The sequence below is a fragment of the Pleurodeles waltl genome, chromosome 4_2, assembly GCF_031143425.1.
Source record: "Pleurodeles waltl isolate 20211129_DDA chromosome 4_2, aPleWal1.hap1.20221129, whole genome shotgun sequence".
NCBI classification, from domain to species: domain Eukaryota; kingdom Metazoa; phylum Chordata; class Amphibia; order Caudata; family Salamandridae; genus Pleurodeles; species Pleurodeles waltl.
Genome location: NC_090443.1, coordinates 579835612 through 579855221, shown reverse-complemented (window position 1 = coordinate 579855221; position 19610 = coordinate 579835612).

The following is a 19610-nucleotide window of genomic DNA, read 5'->3' as shown; positions in this document are numbered from 1 at the left end:
CTGTCGCGGGCGCTAGGCCTACCCACACAAGTGAGGTATCATTTTTATCGGGAGACTTGGGGGAACGCTGGGTGGAAGGAAATTTGTGGCTCCTCTCAGATTCCAGAACTTTCTGCCACAGAAATGTGAGGAACATGTGTTTTTTTAGCCAAATTTTGAGGTTTGCAAAGGATTCTCGGTAACAGAACGTGGTCCGAGCCCCACAAGTCACCCCATCTTGGATTCCCCTAGGTCTCTAGTTTTCAGAAATGCACAGGTTTGGTAGGTTTCCCTAGGTGCCGGCTGAGCTATAGGCCAAAATCTACAGGTAGGCACTTCGCAAAAAACACCTCTGTTTTCTTCCAAAAAGTTTGGATGTGTCCACGTTGCGCTTTGGGGTGTTTCCTGTCGCGGGCGCTAGGCCTAACCACGCAAGTGAGGTATCATTTTTATCGGGAGACTTGGGGGAACGCTGGGTGGAAGGAAATTTGTGGCTCCTCTCAGATGCCAGAACTTTCTGCCACAGAAATGTGAGGAGCATGTGTTTTTTTAGCCAAATTTTGAGGTTTGCAAAGGATTCTGGGTAACAGAACCTGGTCCGAGCCCCGCAAGTCACCCCTCCTTGGATTCCCCTAGGTCTCTAGTTTTCAGAAATGCACAGGTTTGGTAGGTTTCCCTAGGTGCCGGCTGAGCTAGAGGCCAAAATCTACAGGTAGGCACTTTGCAAAAAACACCTGTTTTCTTCCAAAATTTTTGATGTGTCCACGTTGCGCTTTGGGGTGTTTCCTGTCGCGGGCGCTAGGCCTACCCACGCAAGTGAGGTATCATTTTTATCGGGAGACTTGGGGGAACGCTGGGTGGAAGGAAATTTGTGGCTCCTCTCAGATTCCAGAACTTTCTGCCACAGAAATGTGAGGAACATTTGTTTTTTTAGCCAAATTTTGAGGTTTGCAAAGGATTCTGGGTAACAGAACCTGGTCCGAGCCCCGCAAGTCACCCCATCTTGGATTCCCCTAGGTCTCTAGTTTTCAGAAATGCACAGGTTTGGTAGGTTTCCCTAGGTGCCGGCTGAGCTACAGGCCAAAATCTACAGGTAGGCACTTCGCAAAAAACACCTCTGTTTTCTTCCAAAATTTTGGATGTGTCCACGTTGCGCTTTGGGGTGTTTCCTGTCGCGGGCGCTAGGCCTACCCACGCAAGTGAGGTATCATTTTTATCGGGAGACTTGGGGGAACGCTTGGTGGAAGGAAATTTGTGGCTCCTCTCAGATTCCAGAACTTTCTGCCACAGAAATGTGAGGAACATGTGTTTTTTTAGCCAAATTTTGAGGTTTGCAAAGGATTCTGGGTAACAGAACCTGGTCCGAGCCCCGCAAGTCACCCCATCTTGGATTCCCCTAGGTCTCTAGTTTTCAGAAATGCACAGGTTTGGTAGGTTTTCCTAGGTGCCGGCTGAGCTATAGGCCAAAATCTACAGGTAGGCACTTCGCAAAAAACACCTCTGTTTTCTTCCAAAAAGTTTGGATGTGTCCACGTTGCGCTTTGGGGTGTTTCCTGTCGCGGGCGCTAGGCCTAACCACGCAAGTGAGGTATCATTTTTATCGGGAGACTTGGGGGAACGCTGGGTGGAAGGAAATTTGTGGCTCCTCTCAGATGCCAGAACTTTCTGCCACAGAAATGTGAGGAGCATGTGTTTTTTTAGCCAAATTTTGAGGTTTGCAAAGGATTCTGGGTAACAGAACCTGGTCCGAGCCCCGCAACTCACCCCTCCTTGGATTCCCCTAGGTCTCTAGTTTTCAGAAATGCACAGGTTTGGTAGGTTTCCCTAGGTGCCGGCTGAGCTAGAGGCCAAAATCTACAGGTAGGCACTTTGCAAAAAACACCTGTTTTCTTCCAAAATTTTTGATGTGTCCACGTTGCGCTTTGGGGTGTTTCCTGTCGCGGGCGCTAGGCCTACCCACGCAAGTGAGGTATCATTTTTATCGGGAGACTTGGGGGAACGCTGGGTGGAAGGAAATTTGTGGCTCCTCTCAGATTCCAGAACTTTCTGCCACAGAAATGTGAGGAACATGTGTTTTTTTAGCCAAATTTTGAGGTTTGCAAAGGATTCTGGGTAACAGAACCTGGTCCGAGCCCCGCAAGTCACCCCATCTTGGATTCCCCTAGGTCTCTAGTTTTCAGAAATGCACAGGTTTGGTAGGTTTCCCTAGGTGCCGGCTGAGCTACAGGCCAAAATCTACAGGTAGGCACTTCGCAAAAAACACCTCTGTTTTCTTCCAAAATTTTGGATGTGTCCACGTTGCGCTTTGGGGTGTTTCCTGTCGCGGGCGCTAGGCCTACCCACGCAAGTGAGGTATCATTTTTATCGGGAGACTTGGGGGAACGCTGGGTGGAAGGAAATTTGTGGCTCCTCTCAGATTCCAGAACTTTCTGCCACAGAAATGTGAGGAACATGTGTTTTTTTAGCCAAATTTTGAGGTTTGCAAAGGATTCTGGGTAACAGAACCTGGTCCGAGCCCCGCAAGTCACCCCATCTTGGATTCCCCTAGGTCTCTAGTTTTCAGAAATGCACAGGTTTGGTAGGTTTCCCTAGGTTCCGGCTGAGCTAGAGGCCAAAATCTACAGGTAGGCACTTCGCAAAAAAAACCTCTGTTTTCTTCCAAAATTTTGGATGTGTCCACGTTGCGCTTTGGGGTGTTTCCTGTCGCGGGCGCTAGGCCTACCCACGCAAGTGAGGTATCATTTTTATCGGGAGACTTGGGGGAACGCTGGGTGGAAGGAAATTTGTGGCTCCTCTCAGATGCCAGAACTTTCTGCCACAGAAATGTGAGGAACATGTGTTTTTTTAGCCAAATTTTGAGGTTTGCAAAGGATTCTGGGTAACAGAACCTGGTCCGAGCCCCGCAAGTCACCCCATCTTGGATTCACCTAGGTCTCTAGTTTTCAGAAATGCACAGGTTTGGTAGGTTTTCCTAGGTGCCGGCTGAGCTACAGGCCAAAATCTATAGGTAGGCACTTCGCAAAAAACACCTCTGTTTTCTTCCAAAATTTTGGATGTGTCCACATTGCGCTTTGGGGTGTTTCCTGTTGCGGGCGCTAGGCCTACCCACGCAAGTGAGGTATCATTTTTATCGGGAGACTTGGGGGAACGCTGGGTGGAAGGAAATTTGTGGCTCCTCTCAGATGCCAGAACTTTCTGCCACAGAAATGTGAGGAACATGTGTTTTTTTAGCCAAATTTTGAGGTTTGCAAAGGATTCTGGGTAACAGAACCTGGTCCGAGCCCCGCAAGTCACCCCATCTTGGATTCACCTAGGTCTCTAGTTTTCAGAAATGCACAAGTTTGGTAGGTTTTCCTAGGTGCCGGCTGAGCTACAGGCCAAAATCTACAGGTAGGCACTTCGCAAAAAACACCTCTGTTTTCTTTTAAAAAAATGGGATGTGTCCACGTTGCGTTTTGGGGCGTTTCCTGTCGCGGGCGCTAGGCCTACCCACACAAGTGAGGTATCATTTTTATCGGGAGACTTGGGGAACGCTGGGTGGAAGGAAATTTGTGGCTCCTCTCAGATTCCAGAACTTTCTGCCACAGAAATGTGAGGAACATGTGTTTTTTTAGCCAAATTTCAAGGTTTGCAAAGGATTCTGGGTAACAGAACCTGGTCCGAGCCCCACAAGTCACCCCATCTTGGATTCCCCTAGGTCTCTAGTTTTCAGAAATGCACAGGTTTGGTATGTTTCCCTAGATGCCGGCTGAGCTAGAGGCCAAAATCTACAGGTAGGCACTTCGCAAAAAACACCTCTGTTTTCTTCCAAAATTTTGGATGTGTCCACGTTGCGCTTTGGGGTGTTTCCTGTCGCGGGCGCTAGGCCTAACCACGCAAGTGAGGTATCATTTTTATCAGGAGACTTGGGGGAACGCTGGGTGGAAGGAAATTTGTGGCTCCTCTCAGATGCCAGAACTTTCTGCCACAGAAATGTGAGGAACATGTGTTTTATTAGCCAAATTTTGAGGTTTGCAAAGGATTCTGGGTAACAGAACCTGGTCCGAGCCCCGCAAGTCACCCCTCCTTGGATTCCCCTAGGTCTCTAATTTTCAGAAATGCACAGGTTTGGTAGGTTTCCCTAGGTGCCGGCTGAGCTAGAGGCCAAAATCTACAGGTAGGCACTTTGCAAAAAACACCTCTGTTTTCTTCCAAAATTTTGGATGTGTCCACTTTGCGCTTTGGGGTGTGTCCTGTCGCGGGCGCTAGGCCTACCCACGCAAGTGAGGTATCATTTTTATCGGGAGACTTGGGGGAACGCTGGGTGGAAGGAAATTTGTGGCTCCTCTCAGATTCCAGAACTTTCTGCCACAGAAATGTGAGGAACATGTGTTTTTTTTGCCAAATTCTGAGGTTTGCAAAGGATTCTGGGTAACAGAACCTGGTCCGAGCCCCGCAAGTCACCCCTCCTTGGATTCCCCTAGGTCTCTAATTTTCAGAAATGCACAGGTTTGGTAGGTTTCCCTAGGTGCCGGCTGAGCTATAGGCCAAAAACTACAGGTAGGCACTTCGCAAAAAACACCTCTGTTTTCTTTCAAAATTTTGGATGTGTCCACGTTGCGCTTTGGGGTGTTTCCTGTCGCGGGCGCTAGGCCTAACCACGCAAGTGAGGTATCATTTTTATCGGGAGACTTGGGGGAACGCTGGGTGGATGGAAATTTGTGGCTCCTCTCAGATGCCAGAACTTTCTGCCACAGAAATGTGAGGAGCATGTGTTTTTTTAGCCAAATTTTGAGGTTTGCAAAGGATTCTGGGTAACAGAACCTGGTCCGAGCCCCGCAAGTCACCCCTCCTTGGATTCCCCTAGGTCTCTAGTTTTCAGAAATGCACAGGTTTGGTAGGTTTCCCTAGGTGCCGGCTGAGCTAGAGGCCAAAATCTACAGGTAGGCACTTTGCAAAAAACACCTGTTTTCTTCCAAAATTTTTGATGTGTCCACGTTGCGCTTTGGGGTGTTTCCTGTCGCGGGCGCTAGGCCTACCCACGCAAGTGAGGTATCATTTTTATCGGGAGACTTGGGGGAACGCTGGGTGGAAGGAAATTTGTGGCTCCTCTCAGATTCCAGAACTTTCTGCCACAGAAATGTGAGGAACATGTGTTTTTTTAGCCAAATTTTGAGGTTTGCAAAGGATTCTGGGTAACAGAACCTGGTCCGAGCCCCGCAAGTCACCCCATCTTGGATTCCCCTAGGTCTCTAGTTTTCAGAAATGCACAGGTTTGGTAGGTTTCCCTAGGTGCCGGCTGAGCTACAGGCCAAAATCTACAGGTAGGCACTTCGCAAAAAACACCTCTGTTTTCTTCCAAAATTTTGGATGTGTCCACGTTGCGCTTTGGGGTGTTTCCTGTCGCGGGCGCTAGGCCTACCCACGCAAGTGAGGTATCATTTTTATCGGGAGACTTGGGGGAACGCTGGGTGGAAGGAAATTTGTGGCTCCTCTCAGATTCCAGAACTTTCAGCCACAGAAATGTGAGGAACATGTGTTTTTTTAGCCAAATTTTGAGGTTTGCAAAGGATTCTGGGTAACAGAACCTGGTCCGAGCCCCGCAAGTCACCCCATCTTGGATTCCCCTAGTTCTCTAGTTTTCAGAAATGCACAGGTTTGGTAGGTTTCCCTAGGTGCCGGCTGAGCTACAGGCCAAAATCTACAGGTAGGCACTTCGCAAAAAAAACCTCTGTTTTCTTCCAAAATTTTGGATGTGTCCACATTGCGCTTTGGGGTGTTTCCTGTCGCGGGCGCTAGGCCTACCCACGCAAGTGAGGTATCATTTTTATCGGGAGACTTGGGGGAACGCTGGGTGGAAGGAAATTTGTGGCTCCTCTCAGATGCCAGAACTTTCTGCCACAGAAATGTGAGGAACATGTGTTTTTTTAGCCAAATTTTGAGGTTTGCAAAGGATTCTGGGTAACAGAACCTGGTCCGAGCCCCGCAAGTCACCCCATCTTGGATTCACCTAGGTCTCTAGTTTTCAGAAATGCACAGGTTTGGTAGGTTTTCCTAGGTGCCGGCTGAGCTACAGGCCAAAATCTACAGGTAGGCACTTCGCAAAAAACACCTCTGTTTTCTTTTAAAAAATGGGATGTGTCCATGTTGCGTTTTGGGGCGTTTCCTGTCGCGGGCGCTAGGCCTACCCACACAAGTGAGGTATCATTTTTATCGGGAGACTTGGGGGAACGCTGGGTGGAAGGAAATTTGTGGCTCCTCTCAGATTCCAGAACTTTCTGCCACAGAAATGTGAGGAACATGTGTTTTTTTAGCCAAATTTTGAGGTTTGCAAAGGATTCTGGGTAACAGAACCTGGTCCGAGCCCCACAAGTCACCCCATCTTGGATTCCCCTAGGTCTCTAGTTTTCAGAAATGCACAGGTTTGGTAGGTTTCCCTAGGTGCCGGCTGAGCTAGAGGCCAAAATCTACAGGTAGGCACTTCGCAAAAACTCCTCTGTTTTCTTCCAAAATTTTGGATGTGTCCACGTTGCGCTTTGGGGTGTTTCCTGTCGCGGGCGCTAGGCCTACCCACGCAAGTGAGGTATCATTTTTATCGGGAGACTTGGGGGAATGCTGGGTGGAAGGAAATTTGTGGCTCCTCTCAGATTCCAGAACTTTCTGCCACAGAAATGTGAGGAACATGTGTTTTTTTAGCCAAATTTTGAGGTTTGCAAAGGATTCTGGGTAACAGAACCTGGTCCGAGCCCCGCAAGTCACCCCATCTTGGATTCCCCTAGGTCTCTAGTTTTCAGAAATGCACAGGTTTGGTAGGTTTCCCTAGGTGCCGGCTGAGCTACAGGCCAAAATCTACAGGTAGGCACTTCGCAAAAAACACCTCTGTTTTCTTCCAAAATTTTGGATGTGTCCACGTTGCGCTTTGGGGTGTTTCCTGTCGCGGGCGCTAGGCCTACCCCGCAAGTGAGGTATCATTTTTATCGGGAGACTTGGGAGAACGCTGGGTGGAAGGAAATTTGTGGCTCCTCTCAGATTCCAGAACTTTCTGCCACAGAAATGTGAGGAACATGTGTTTTTTTAGCCAGATTTTGAGGTTTGCAAAGGATTCTGGGTAACAGAACCTGGTCCGAGCCCCACAAGTCACACAATCTTGGATTCCCCTAGGTCTCTAGTTTTCAGAAATGCACAGGTTTGGTAGGTTTCCCTAGGTGCCGGCTGAGCTACAGGCCAAAATCTACAGGTAGGCACTTCGCAAAAAACACCTCTGTTTTCTTCCAAAATTTTGGATGTGTCCACGTTGCGCTTTGGGGTGTTTCCTGTCGCGGGCGCTAGGCCTACCCACGCAAGTGAGGTATCATTTTTATCGGGAGACTTGGGGGAACGCTGGGTGGAAGGAAATTTGTGGCTCCTCTCAGATTCCAGAACTTTCTGCCACAGAAATGTGAGGAACATGTGTTTTTTTAGCCAAATTTTGAGGTTTGCAAAGGATTCTGGGTAACAGAACCTGGTCCGAGCCCCGCAAGTCACCCCATCTTGGATTCCCCTAGGTCTCTAGTTTTCAGAAATGCACAGGTTTGGTAGGTTTCCCTAGGTTCCGGCTGAGCTAGAGGCCAAAATCTACAGGTAGGCACTTCGCAAAAAAAACCTCTGTTTTCTTCCAAAATTTTGGATGTGTCCACGTTGCGCTTTGGGGTGTTTCCTGTCGCGGGCGCTAGGCCTACCCACGCAAGTGAGGTATCATTTTTATCGGGAGACTTGGGGGAACGCTGGGTGGAAGGAAATTTGTGGCTCCTCTCAGATGCCAGAACTTTCTGCCACAGAAATGTGAGGAACATGTGTTTTTTTTAGCCAAATTTTGAGGTTTGCAAAGGATTCTGGGTAACAGAACCTGGTCCGAGCCCCGCAAGTCACCCCATCTTGGATTCACCTAGGTCTCTAGTTTTCAGAAATGCACAGGTTTGGTAGGTTTTCCTAGGTGCCGGCTGAGCTACAGGCCAAAATCTATAGGTAGGCACTTCGCAAAAAACACCTCTGTTTTCTTCCAAAATTTTGGATGTGTCCACATTGCGCTTTGGGGTGTTTCCTGTTGCGGGCGCTAGGCCTACCCACGCAAGTGAGGTATCATTTTTATCGGGAGACTTGGGGGAACGCTGGGTGGAAGGAAATTTGTGGCTCCTCTCAGATGCCAGAACTTTCTGCCACAGAAATGTGAGGAACATGTGTTTTTTTAGCCAAATTTTGAGGTTTGCAAAGGATTCTGGGTAACAGAACCTGGTCCGAGCCCCGCAAGTCACCCCATCTTGGATTCACCTAGGTCTCTAGTTTTCAGAAATGCACAAGTTTGGTAGGTTTTCCTAGGTGCCGGCTGAGCTACAGGCCAAAATCTACAGGTAGGCACTTCGCAAAAAACACCTCTGTTTTCTTTTAAAAAAATGGGATGTGTCCACGTTGCGTTTTGGGGCGTTTCCTGTCGCGGGCGCTAGGCCTACCCACACAAGTGAGGTATCATTTTTATCGGGAGACTTGGGGGAACGCTGGGTGGAAGGAAATTTGTGGCTCCTCTCAGATTCCAGAACTTTCTGCCACAGAAATGTGAGGAACATGTGTTTTTTTAGCCAAATTTCAAGGTTTGCAAAGGATTCTGGGTAACAGAACCTGGTCCGAGCCCCACAAGTCACCCCATCTTGGATTCCCCTAGGTCTCTAGTTTTCAGAAATGCACAGGTTTGGTATGTTTCCCTAGATGCCGGCTGAGCTAGAGGCCAAAATCTACAGGTAGGCACTTCGCAAAAAACACCTCTGTTTTCTTCCAAAATTTTGGATGTGTCCACGTTGCGCTTTGGGGTGTTTCCTGTCGCGGGCGCTAGGCCTAACCACGCAAGTGAGGTATCATTTTTATCAGGAGACTTCGGGGAACGCTGGGTGGAAGGAAATTTGTGGCTCCTCTCAGATGCCAGAACTTTCTGCCACAGAAATGTGAGGAACATGTGTTTTATTAGCCAAATTTTGAGGTTTGCAAAGGATTCTGGGTAACAGAACCTGGTCCGAGCCCCGCAAGTCACCCCTCCTTGGATTCCCCTAGGTCTCTAATTTTCAGAAATGCACAGGTTTGGTAGGTTTCCCTAGGTGCCGGCTGAGCTAGAGGCCAAAATCTACAGGTAGGCACTTTGCAAAAAACACCTCTGTTTTCTTCCAAAATTTTGGATGTGTCCACTTTGCGCTTTGGGGTGTGTCCTGTCGCGGGCGCTAGGCCTACCCACGCAAGTGAGGTATCATTTTTATCGGGAGACTTGGGGGAACGCTGGGTGGAAGGAAATTTGTGGCTCCTCTCAGATTCCAGAACTTTCTGCCACAGAAATGTGAGGAACATGTGTTTTTTTTGCCAAATTCTGAGGTTTGCAAAGGATTCTGGGTAACAGAACCTGGTCCGAGCCCCGCAAGTCACCCCTCCTTGGATTCCCCTAGGTCTCTAATTTTCAGAAATGCACAGGTTTGGTAGGTTTCCCTAGGTGCCGGCTGAGCTATAGGCCAAAATCTACAGGTAGGCACTTCGCAAAAAACACCTCTGTTTTCTTTCAAAATTTTGGATGTGTCCACGTTGCGCTTTGGGGTGTTTCCTGTCGCGGGCGCTAGGCCTAACCACGCAAGTGAGGTATCATTTTTATCGGGAGACTTGGGGGAACGCTGGGTGGATGGAAATTTGTGGCTCCTCTCAGATGCCAGAACTTTCTGCCACAGAAATGTGAGGAGCATGTGTTTTTTTAGCCAAATTTTGAGGTTTGCAAAGGATTCTGGGTAACAGAACCTGGTCCGAGCCCCGCAAGTCACCCCTCCTTGGATTCCCCTAGGTCTCTAGTTTTCAGAAATGCACAGGTTTGGTAGGTTTCCCTAGGTGCCGGCTGAGCTAGAGGCCAAAATCTACAGGTAGGCACTTTGCAAAAAACACCTGTTTTCTTCCAAAATTTTTGATGTGTCCACGTTGCGCTTTGGGGTGTTTCCTGTCGCGGGCGCTAGGCCTACCCACGCAAGTGAGGTATCATTTTTATCGGGAGACTTGGGGGAACGCTGGGTGGAAGGAAATTTGTGGCTCCTCTCAGATTCCAGAACTTTCTGCCACAGAAATGTGAGGAACATGTGTTTTTTTAGCCAAATTTTGAGGTTTGCAAAGGATTCTGGGTAACAGAACCTGGTCCGAGCCCCGCAAGTCACCCCATCTTGGATTCCCCTAGGTCTCTAGTTTTCAGAAATGCACAGGTTTGGTAGGTTTCCCTAGGTGCCGGCTGAGCTACAGGCCAAAATCTACAGGTAGGCACTTCGCAAAAAACACCTCTGTTTTCTTCCAAAATTTTGGATGTGTCCACGTTGCGCTTTGGGGTGTTTCCTGTCGCGGGCGCTAGGCCTACCCACGCAAGTGAGGTATCATTTTTATCGGGAGACTTGGGGGAACGCTGGGTGGAAGGAAATTTGTGGCTCCTCTCAGATTCCAGAACTTTCAGCCACAGAAATGTGAGGAACATGTGTTTTTTTAGCCAAATTTTGAGGTTTGCAAAGGATTCTGGGTAACAGAACCTGGTCCGAGCCCCGCAAGTCACCCCATCTTGGATTCCCCTAGTTCTCTAGTTTTCAGAAATGCACAGGTTTGGTAGGTTTCCCTAGGTGCCGGCTGAGCTACAGGCCAAAATCTACAGGTAGGCACTTCGCAAAAAAAACCTCTGTTTTCTTCCAAAATTTTGGATGTGTCCACATTGCGCTTTGGGGTGTTTCCTGTCGCGGGCGCTAGGCCTACCCACGCAAGTGAGGTATCATTTTTATCGGGAGACTTGGGGGAACGCTGGGTGGAAGGAAATTTGTGGCTCCTCTCAGATGCCAGAACTTTCTGCCACAGAAATGTGAGGAACATGTGTTTTTTTTAGCCAAATTTTGAGGTTTGCAAAGGATTCTGGGTAACAGAACCTGGTCCGAGCCCCGCAAGTCACCCCATCTTGGATTCACCTAGGTCTCTAGTTTTCAGAAATGCACAGGTTTGGTAGGTTTTCCTAGGTGCCGGCTGAGCTACAGGCCAAAATCTACAGGTAGGCACTTCGCAAAAAACACCTCTGTTTTCTTTTAAAAAAATGGGATGTGTCCATGTTGCGTTTTGGGGCGTTTCCTGTCGCGGGCGCTAGGCCTACCCACACAAGTGAGGTATCATTTTTATCGGGAGACTTGGGGGAACGCTGGGTGGAAGGAAATTTGTGGCTCCTCTCAGATTCCAGAACTTTCTGCCACAGAAATGTGAGGAACATGTGTTTTTTTAGCCAAATTTTGAGGTTTGCAAAGGATTCTGGGTAACAGAACCTGGTCCGAGCCCCACAAGTCACCCCATCTTGGATTCCCCTAGGTCTCTAGTTTTCAGAAATGCACAGGTTTGGTAGGTTTCCCTAGGTGCCGGCTGAGCTAGAGGCCAAAATCTACAGGTAGGCACTTCGCAAAAAACTCCTCTGTTTTCTTCCAAAATTTTGGATGTGTCCACGTTGCGCTTTGGGGTGTTTCCTGTCGCGGGCGCTAGGCCTACCCACGCAAGTGAGGTATCATTTTTATCGGGAGACTTGGGGGAATGCTGGGTGGAAGGAAATTTGTGGCTCCTCTCAGATTCCAGAACTTTCTGCCACAGAAATGTGAGGAACATGTGTTTTTTTAGCCAAATTTTGAGGTTTGCAAAGGATTCTGGGTAACAGAACCTGGTCCGAGCCCCGCAAGTCACCCCATCTTGGATTCCCCTAGGTCTCTAGTTTTCAGAAATGCACAGGTTTGGTAGGTTTCCCTAGGTGCCGGCTGAGCTACAGGCCAAAATCTACAGGTAGGCACTTCGCAAAAAACACCTCTGTTTTCTTCCAAAATTTTGGATGTGTCCACGTTGCGCTTTGGGGTGTTTCCTGTCGCGGGCGCTAGGCCTACCCCGCAAGTGAGGTATCATTTTTATCGGGAGACTTGGGAGAACGCTGGGTGGAAGGAAATTTGTGGCTCCTCTCAGATTCCAGAACTTTCTGCCACAGAAATGTGAGGAACATGTGTTTTTTTAGCCAGATTTTGAGGTTTGCAAAGGATTCTGGGTAACAGAACCTGGTCCGAGCCCCACAAGTCACACAATCTTGGATTCCCCTAGGTCTCTAGTTTTCAGAAATGCACAGGTTTGGTATGTTTCCCTAGGTGCAGGCTGAGCTAGAGGCCAAAATCTACAGGTAGGCACTTCGCAAAAAACACCTCTGTTTTCTTTTTAAAAAATGGGATGTGTCCACGTTGCGTTTTGGGGCGTTTCCTGTCGCGGGCGCTAGGCCTACCCACACAAGTGAGGTATCATTTTTATCGGGAGACTTGGGGGAACGCTGGGTGGAAGGACATTTGTGGCTCCTCTCAGATTCCAGAACTTTCTGCCACAGAAATGTGAGGAACATGTGTTTTTTTAGCCAAATTTTGAGGTTTGCAAAGGATTCTGGGTAACAGAACCTGGTCCGAGCCCCACAAGTCACCCCATCTTGGATTCCCCTAGGTCTCTAGTTTTCAGAAATGCACAGGTTTGGTAGGTTTCCCTAGGTGCCGGCTGAGCTAGAGGCCAAAATCTACAGGTAGGCACTTCGCAAAAAACACCTCTGTTTTCTTCCAAAATTTTGGATGTGTCCACGTTGCGCTTTGGGGTGTTTCCTGTCGCGGGCGCTAGGCCTACCCACGCAAGTGAGGTATCATTTTTATCGGGAGACTTGGGGGAATGCTGGGTGGAAGGAAATTTGTGGCTCCTCTCAGATTCCAGAACTTTCTGCCACAGAAATGTGAGGAACATGTGTTTTTTTAGCCAAATTTTGAGGTTTGCAAAGGATTCTGGGTAACAGAACCTGGTCCGAGCCCCGCAAGTCACCCCATCTTGGATTCCCCTAGGTCTCTAGTTTTCAGAAATGCACAGGTTTGGTAGGTTTCCCTAGGTGCCGGCTGAGCTACAGGCCAAAATCTACAGGTAGGCACTTCGCAAAAAACACCTCTGTTTTCTTCCAAAATTTTGGATGTGTCCACGTTGCGCTTTGGGGTGTTTCCTGTCGCGGGCGCTAGGCCTACCCACGCAAGTGAGGTATCATTTTTATCGGGAGACTTGGGGGAACGCTGGGTGGAAGGACATTTGTGGCTCCTCTCAGATTCCAGAACTTTCTGCCACAGAAATGTGAGGAACATGTGTTTTTTTAGCCAAATTTTGAGGTTTGCAAAGGATTCTGGGTAACAGAACCTGGTCCGAGCCCCGCAAGTCACCCCATCTTGGATTCCCCTAGGTCTCTAGTTTTCAGAAATGCACAGGTTTGGTAGGTTTCCCTAGGTGCCGGCTGAGCTACAGGCCAAAATCTACAGGTAGGCACTTCGCAAAAAACACCTCTGTTTTCTTCCAAAATTTTGGATGTGTCCACGTTGCGCTTTGGGGTGTTTCCTGTCGCGGGCGCTAGGCCTACCCACGCAAGTGAGGTATCATTTTTATCGGGAGACTTGGGGGAACGCTGGGTGGAAGGAAATTTGTGGCTCCTCTCAGATTCCAGAACTTTCTGCCACAGAAATGTGAGGAACATGTGTTTTTTTAGCCAGATTTTGAGGTTTGCAAAGGATTCTGGGTAACAGAACCTGGTCCGAGCCCCACAAGTCACCCCATCTTGGATTCCCCTAGGTCTCTAGTTTTCAGAAATGCACAGGTTTGGTATGTTTCCCTAGGTGCCGGCTGAGCTAGAGGCCAAAATCTACAGGTAGGCACTTCGCAAAAAACACCTCTGTTTTCTTCAAAAATTTTGGATGTGTCCACGTAGCGCTTTGGGGTGTTTCCTGTCGCGGGCGCTAGGCCTATCCACACAAGTGAGGTATCATTTTTATCGGGAGACTTGGGGGAACGCTGGGTGGAAGGAAATTTGTGGCTCCTCTCAGATTCCAGAACTTTCTGCCACAGAAATGTGAGGAACATGTGTTTTTTTTAGCCAAATTTTGAGGTTTGCAAAGGATTCTGGGTAACAGAACGTGGTCCGAGCCCCACAAGTCACCCCATCTTGGATTCCCCTAGGTCTCTAGTTTTCAGAAATGCACAGGTTTGGTAGGTTTCCCTAGGTGCCGGCTGAGCTATAGGCCAAAATCTACAGGTAGGCACTTCGCAAAAAACACCTCTGTTTTCTTCCAAAAAGTTTGGATGTGTCCACGTTGCGCTTTGGGGTGTTTCCTGTCGCGGGCGCTAGGCCTAACCACGCAAGTGAGGTATCATTTTTATCGGGAGACTTGGGGGAACGCTGGGTGGAAGGAAATTTGTGGCTCCTCTCAGATGCCAGAACTTTCTGCCACAGAAATGTGAGGAGCATGTGTTTTTTTAGCCAAATTTTGAGGTTTGCAAAGGATTCTGGGTAACAGAACCTGGTCCGAGCCCCGCAAGTCACCCCTCCTTGGATTCCCCTAGGTCTCTAGTTTTCAGAAATGCACAGGTTTGGTAGGTTTCCCTAGGTGCCGGCTGAGCTAGAGGCCAAAATCTACAGGTAGGCACTTTGCAAAAAACACCTGTTTTCTTCCAAAATTTTTGATGTGTCCACGTTGCGCTTTGGGGTGTTTCCTGTCGCGGGCGCTAGGCCTACCCACGCAAGTGAGGTATCATTTTTATCGGGAGACTTGGGGGAACGCTGGGTGGAAGGAAATTTGTGGCTCCTCTCAGATTCCAGAACTTTCTGCCACAGAAATGTGAGGAACATGTGTTTTTTTAGCCAAATTTTGAGGTTTGCAAAGGATTCTGGGAAACAGAACCTGGTCCGAGCCCCGCAAGTCACCCCATCTTGGATTCCCCTAGGTCTCTAGTTTTCAGAAATGCACAGGTTTGGTAGGTTTCCCTAGGTGCCGGCTGAGCTACAGGCCAAAATCTACAGGTAGGCACTTCGCAAAAAACACCTCTGTTTTCTTCCAAAATTTTGGATGTGTCCACGTTGCGCTTTGGGGTGTTTCCTGTCGCGGGCGCTAGGCCTACCCACGCAAGTGAGGTATCATTTTTATCGGGAGACTTGGGGGAACGCTTGGTGGAAGGAAATTTGTGGCTCCTCTCAGATTCCAGAACTTTCTGCCACAGAAATGTGAGGAACATGTGTTTTTTTAGCCAAATTTTGAGGTTTGCAAAGGATTCTGGGTAACAGAACCTGGTCCGAGCCCCGCAAGTCACCCCATCTTGGATTCCCCTAGGTCTCTAGTTTTCAGAAATGCACAGGTTTGGTAGGTTTTCCTAGGTGCCGGCTGAGCTATAGGCCAAAATCTACAGGTAGGCACTTCGCAAAAAACACCTCTGTTTTCTTCCAAAAAGTTTGGATGTGTCCACGTTGCGCTTTGGGGTGTTTCCTGTCGCGGGCGCTAGGCCTAACCACGCAAGTGAGGTATCATTTTTATCGGGAGACTTGGGGGAACGCTGGGTGGAAGGAAATTTGTGGCTCCTCTCAGATGCCAGAACTTTCTGCCACAGAAATGTGAGGAGCATGTGTTTTTTTAGCCAAATTTTGAGGTTTGCAAAGGATTCTGGGTAACAGAACCTGGTCCGAGCCCCGCAACTCACCCCTCCTTGGATTCCCCTAGGTCTCTAGTTTTCAGAAATGCACAGGTTTGGTAGGTTTCCCTAGGTGCCGGCTGAGCTAGAGGCCAAAATCTACAGGTAGGCACTTTGCAAAAAACACCTGTTTTCTTCCAAAATTTTTGATGTGTCCACGTTGCGCTTTGGGGTGTTTCCTGTCGCGGGCGCTAGGCCTACCCACGCAAGTGAGGTATCATTTTTATCGGGAGACTTGGGGGAACGCTGGGTGGAAGGAAATTTGTGGCTCCTCTCAGATTCCAGAACTTTCTGCCACAGAAATGTGAGGAACATGTGTTTTTTTAGCCAAATTTTGAGGTTTGCAAAGGATTCTGGGTAACAGAACCTGGTCCGAGCCCCGCAAGTCACCCCATCTTGGATTCCCCTAGGTCTCTAGTTTTCAGAAATGCACAGGTTTGGTAGGTTTCCCTAGGTGCCGGCTGAGCTACAGGCCAAAATCTACAGGTAGGCACTTCGCAAAAAACACCTCTGTTTTCTTCCAAAATTTTGGATGTGTCCACGTTGCGCTTTGGGGTGTTTCCTGTCGCGGGCGCTAGGCCTACCCACGCAAGTGAGGTATCATTTTTATCGGGAGACTTGGGGGAACGCTGGGTGGAAGGAAATTTGTGGCTCCTCTCAGATTCCAGAACTTTCTGCCACAGAAATGTGAGGAACATGTGTTTTTTTAGCCAAATTTTGAGGTTTGCAAAGGATTCTGGGTAACAGAACCTGGTCCGAGCCCCGCAAGTCACCCCATCTTGGATTCCCCTAGGTCTCTAGTTTTCAGAAATGCACAGGTTTGGTAGGTTTCCCTAGGTTCCGGCTGAGCTAGAGGCCAAAATCTACAGGTAGGCACTTCGCAAAAAAAACCTCTGTTTTCTTCCAAAATTTTGGATGTGTCCACGTTGCGCTTTGGGGTGTTTCCTGTCGCGGGCGCTAGGCCTACCCACGCAAGTGAGGTATCATTTTTATCGGGAGACTTGGGGGAACGCTGGGTGGAAGGAAATTTGTGGCTCCTCTCAGATGCCAGAACTTTCTGCCACAGAAATGTGAGGAACATGTGTTTTTTTAGCCAAATTTTGAGGTTTGCAAAGGATTCTGGGTAACAGAACCTGGTCCGAGCCCCGCAAGTCACCCCATCTTGGATTCACCTAGGTCTCTAGTTTTCAGAAATGCACAGGTTTGGTAGGTTTTCCTAGGTGCCGGCTGAGCTACAGGCCAAAATCTATAGGTAGGCACTTCGCAAAAAACACCTCTGTTTTCTTCAAAAATTTTGGATGTGTCCACATTGCGCTTTGGGGTGTTTCCTGTTGCGGGCGCTAGGCCTACCCACGCAAGTGAGGTATCATTTTTATCGGGAGACTTGGGGGAACGCTGGGTGGAAGGAAATTTGTGGCTCCTCTCAGATGCCAGAACTTTCTGCCACAGAAATGTGAGGAACATGTGTTTTTTTAGCCAAATTTTGAGGTTTGCAAAGGATTCTGGGTAACAGAACCTGGTCCGAGCCCCGCAAGTCACCCCATCTTGGATTCACCTAGGTCTCTAGTTTTCAGAAATGCACAAGTTTGGTAGGTTTTCCTAGGTGCCGGCTGAGCTACAGGCCAAAATCTACAGGTAGGCACTTCGCAAAAAACACCTCTGTTTTCTTTTAAAAAAATGGGATGTGTCCACGTTGCGTTTTGGGGCGTTTCCTGTCGCGGGCGCTAGGCCTACCCACACAAGTGAGGTATCATTTTTATCGGGAGACTTGGGGGAACGCTGGGTGGAAGGAAATTTGTGGCTCCTCTCAGATTCCAGAACTTTCTGCCACAGAAATGTGAGGAACATGTGTTTTTTTAGCCAAATTTCAAGGTTTGCAAAGGATTCTGGGTAACAGAACCTGGTCCGAGCCCCACAAGTCACCCCATCTTGGATTCCCCTAGGTCTCTAGTTTTCAGAAATGCACAGGTTTGGTATGTTTCCCTAGATGCCGGCTGAGCTAGAGGCCAAAATCTACAGGTAGGCACTTCGCAAAAAACACCTCTGTTTTCTTCCAAAATTTTGGATGTGTCCACGTTGCGCTTTGGGGTGTTTCCTGTCGCGGGCGCTAGGCCTAACCACGCAAGTGAGGTATCATTTTTATCAGGAGACTTGGGGGAAGGCTGGGTGGAAGGAAATTTGTGGCTCCTCTCAGATGCCAGAACTTTCTGCCACAGAAATGTGAGGAACATGTGTTTTATTAGCCAAATTTTGAGGTTTGCAAAGGATTCTGGGTAACAGAACCTGGTCCGAGCCCCGCAAGTCACCCCTCCTTGGATTCCCCTAGGTCTCTAATTTTCAGAAATGCACAGGTTTGGTAGGTTTCCCTAGGTGCCGGCTGAGCTAGAGGCCAAAATCTACAGGTAGGCACTTTGCAAAAAACACCTCTGTTTTCTTCCAAAATTTTGGATGTGTCCACTTTGCGCTTTGGGGTGTGTCCTGTCGCGGGCGCTAGGCCTACCCACGCAAGTGAGGTATCATTTTTATCGGGAGACTTGGGGGAACGCTGGGTGGAAGGAAATTTGTGGCTCCTCTCAGATTCCAGAACTTTCTGCCACAGAAATGTGAGGAACATGTGTTTTTTTTGCCAAATTCTGAGGTTTGCAAAGGATTCTGGGTAACAGAACCTGGTCCGAGCCCCGCAAGTCACCCCTCCTTGGATTCCCCTAGGTCTCTAATTTTCAGAAATGCACAGGTTTGGTAGGTTTCCCTAGGTGCCGGCTGAGCTAGAGGCCAAAATCTACAGGTAGGCACTTCGCAAAAAACACCTCTGTTTTCTTTCAAAATTTTGGATGTGTCCACGTTGCGCTTTGGGGTGTTTCCTGTCGCGGGCGCTAGGCCTAACCACGCAAGTGAGGTATCATTTTTATCGGGAGACTTGGGGGAACGCTGGGTGGATGGAAATTTGTGGCTCCTCTCAGATGCCAGAACTTTCTGCCACAGAAATGTGAGGAGCATGTGTTTTTTTAGCCAAATTTTGAGGTTTGCAATTGATTCTGGGTAACAGAACCTGGTCCGAGCCCCGCAAGTCACCCCTCCTTGGATTCCCCTAGGTCTCTAGTTTTCAGAAATGCACAGGTTTGGTAGGTTTCCCTAGGTGCCGGCTGAGCTAGAGGCCAAAATCTACAGGTAGGCACTTTGCAAAAAACACCTGTTTTCTTCCAAAATTTTTGATGTGTCCACGTTGCGCTTTGGGGTGTTTCCTGTCGCGGGCGCTAGGCCTACCCACGCAAGTGAGGTATCATTTTTATCGGGAGACTTGGGGGAACGCTGGGTGGAAGGAAATTTGTGGCTCCTCTCAGATTCCAGAACTTTCTGCCACAGAAATGTGAGGAACATGTGTTTTTTTAGCCAAATTTTGAGGTTTGCAAAGGATTCTGGGTAACAGAACCTGGTCCGAGCCCCGCAAGTCACCCCATCTTGGATTCCCCTAGGTCTCTAGTTTTCAGAAATGCACAGGTTTGGTAGGTTTCCCTAGGTGCCGGCTGAGCTACAGGCCAAAATCTACAGGTAGGCACTTCGCAAAAAACACCTCTGTTTTCTTCCAAAATTTTGGATGTGTCCACGTTGCGCTTTGGGGTGTTTCCTGTCGCGGGCGCTAGGCCTACCCACGCAAGTGAGGTATCATTTTTATCGGGAGACTTGGGGGAACGCTGGGTGGAAGGAAATTTGTGGCTCCTCTCAGATTCCAGAACTTTCAGCCACAGAAATGTGAGGAACATGTGTTTTTTTAGCCAAATTTTGAGGTTTGCAAAGGATTCTGGGTAACAGAACCTGGTCCGAGCCCCGCAAGTCACCCCATCTTGGATTCCCCTAGTTCTCTAGTTTTCAGAAATGCACAGGTTTGGTAGGTTTCCCTAGTTGCCGGCTGAGCTACAGGCCAAAATCTACAGGTAGGCACTTCGCCAAAAAAACCTCTGTTTTCTTCCAAAATTTTGGATGTGTCCACATTGCGCTTTGGGGTGTTTCCTGTCGCGGGCGCTAGGCCTACCCACGCAAGTGAGGTATCATTTTTATCGGGAGACTTGGGGGAACGCTGGGTGGAAGGAAAT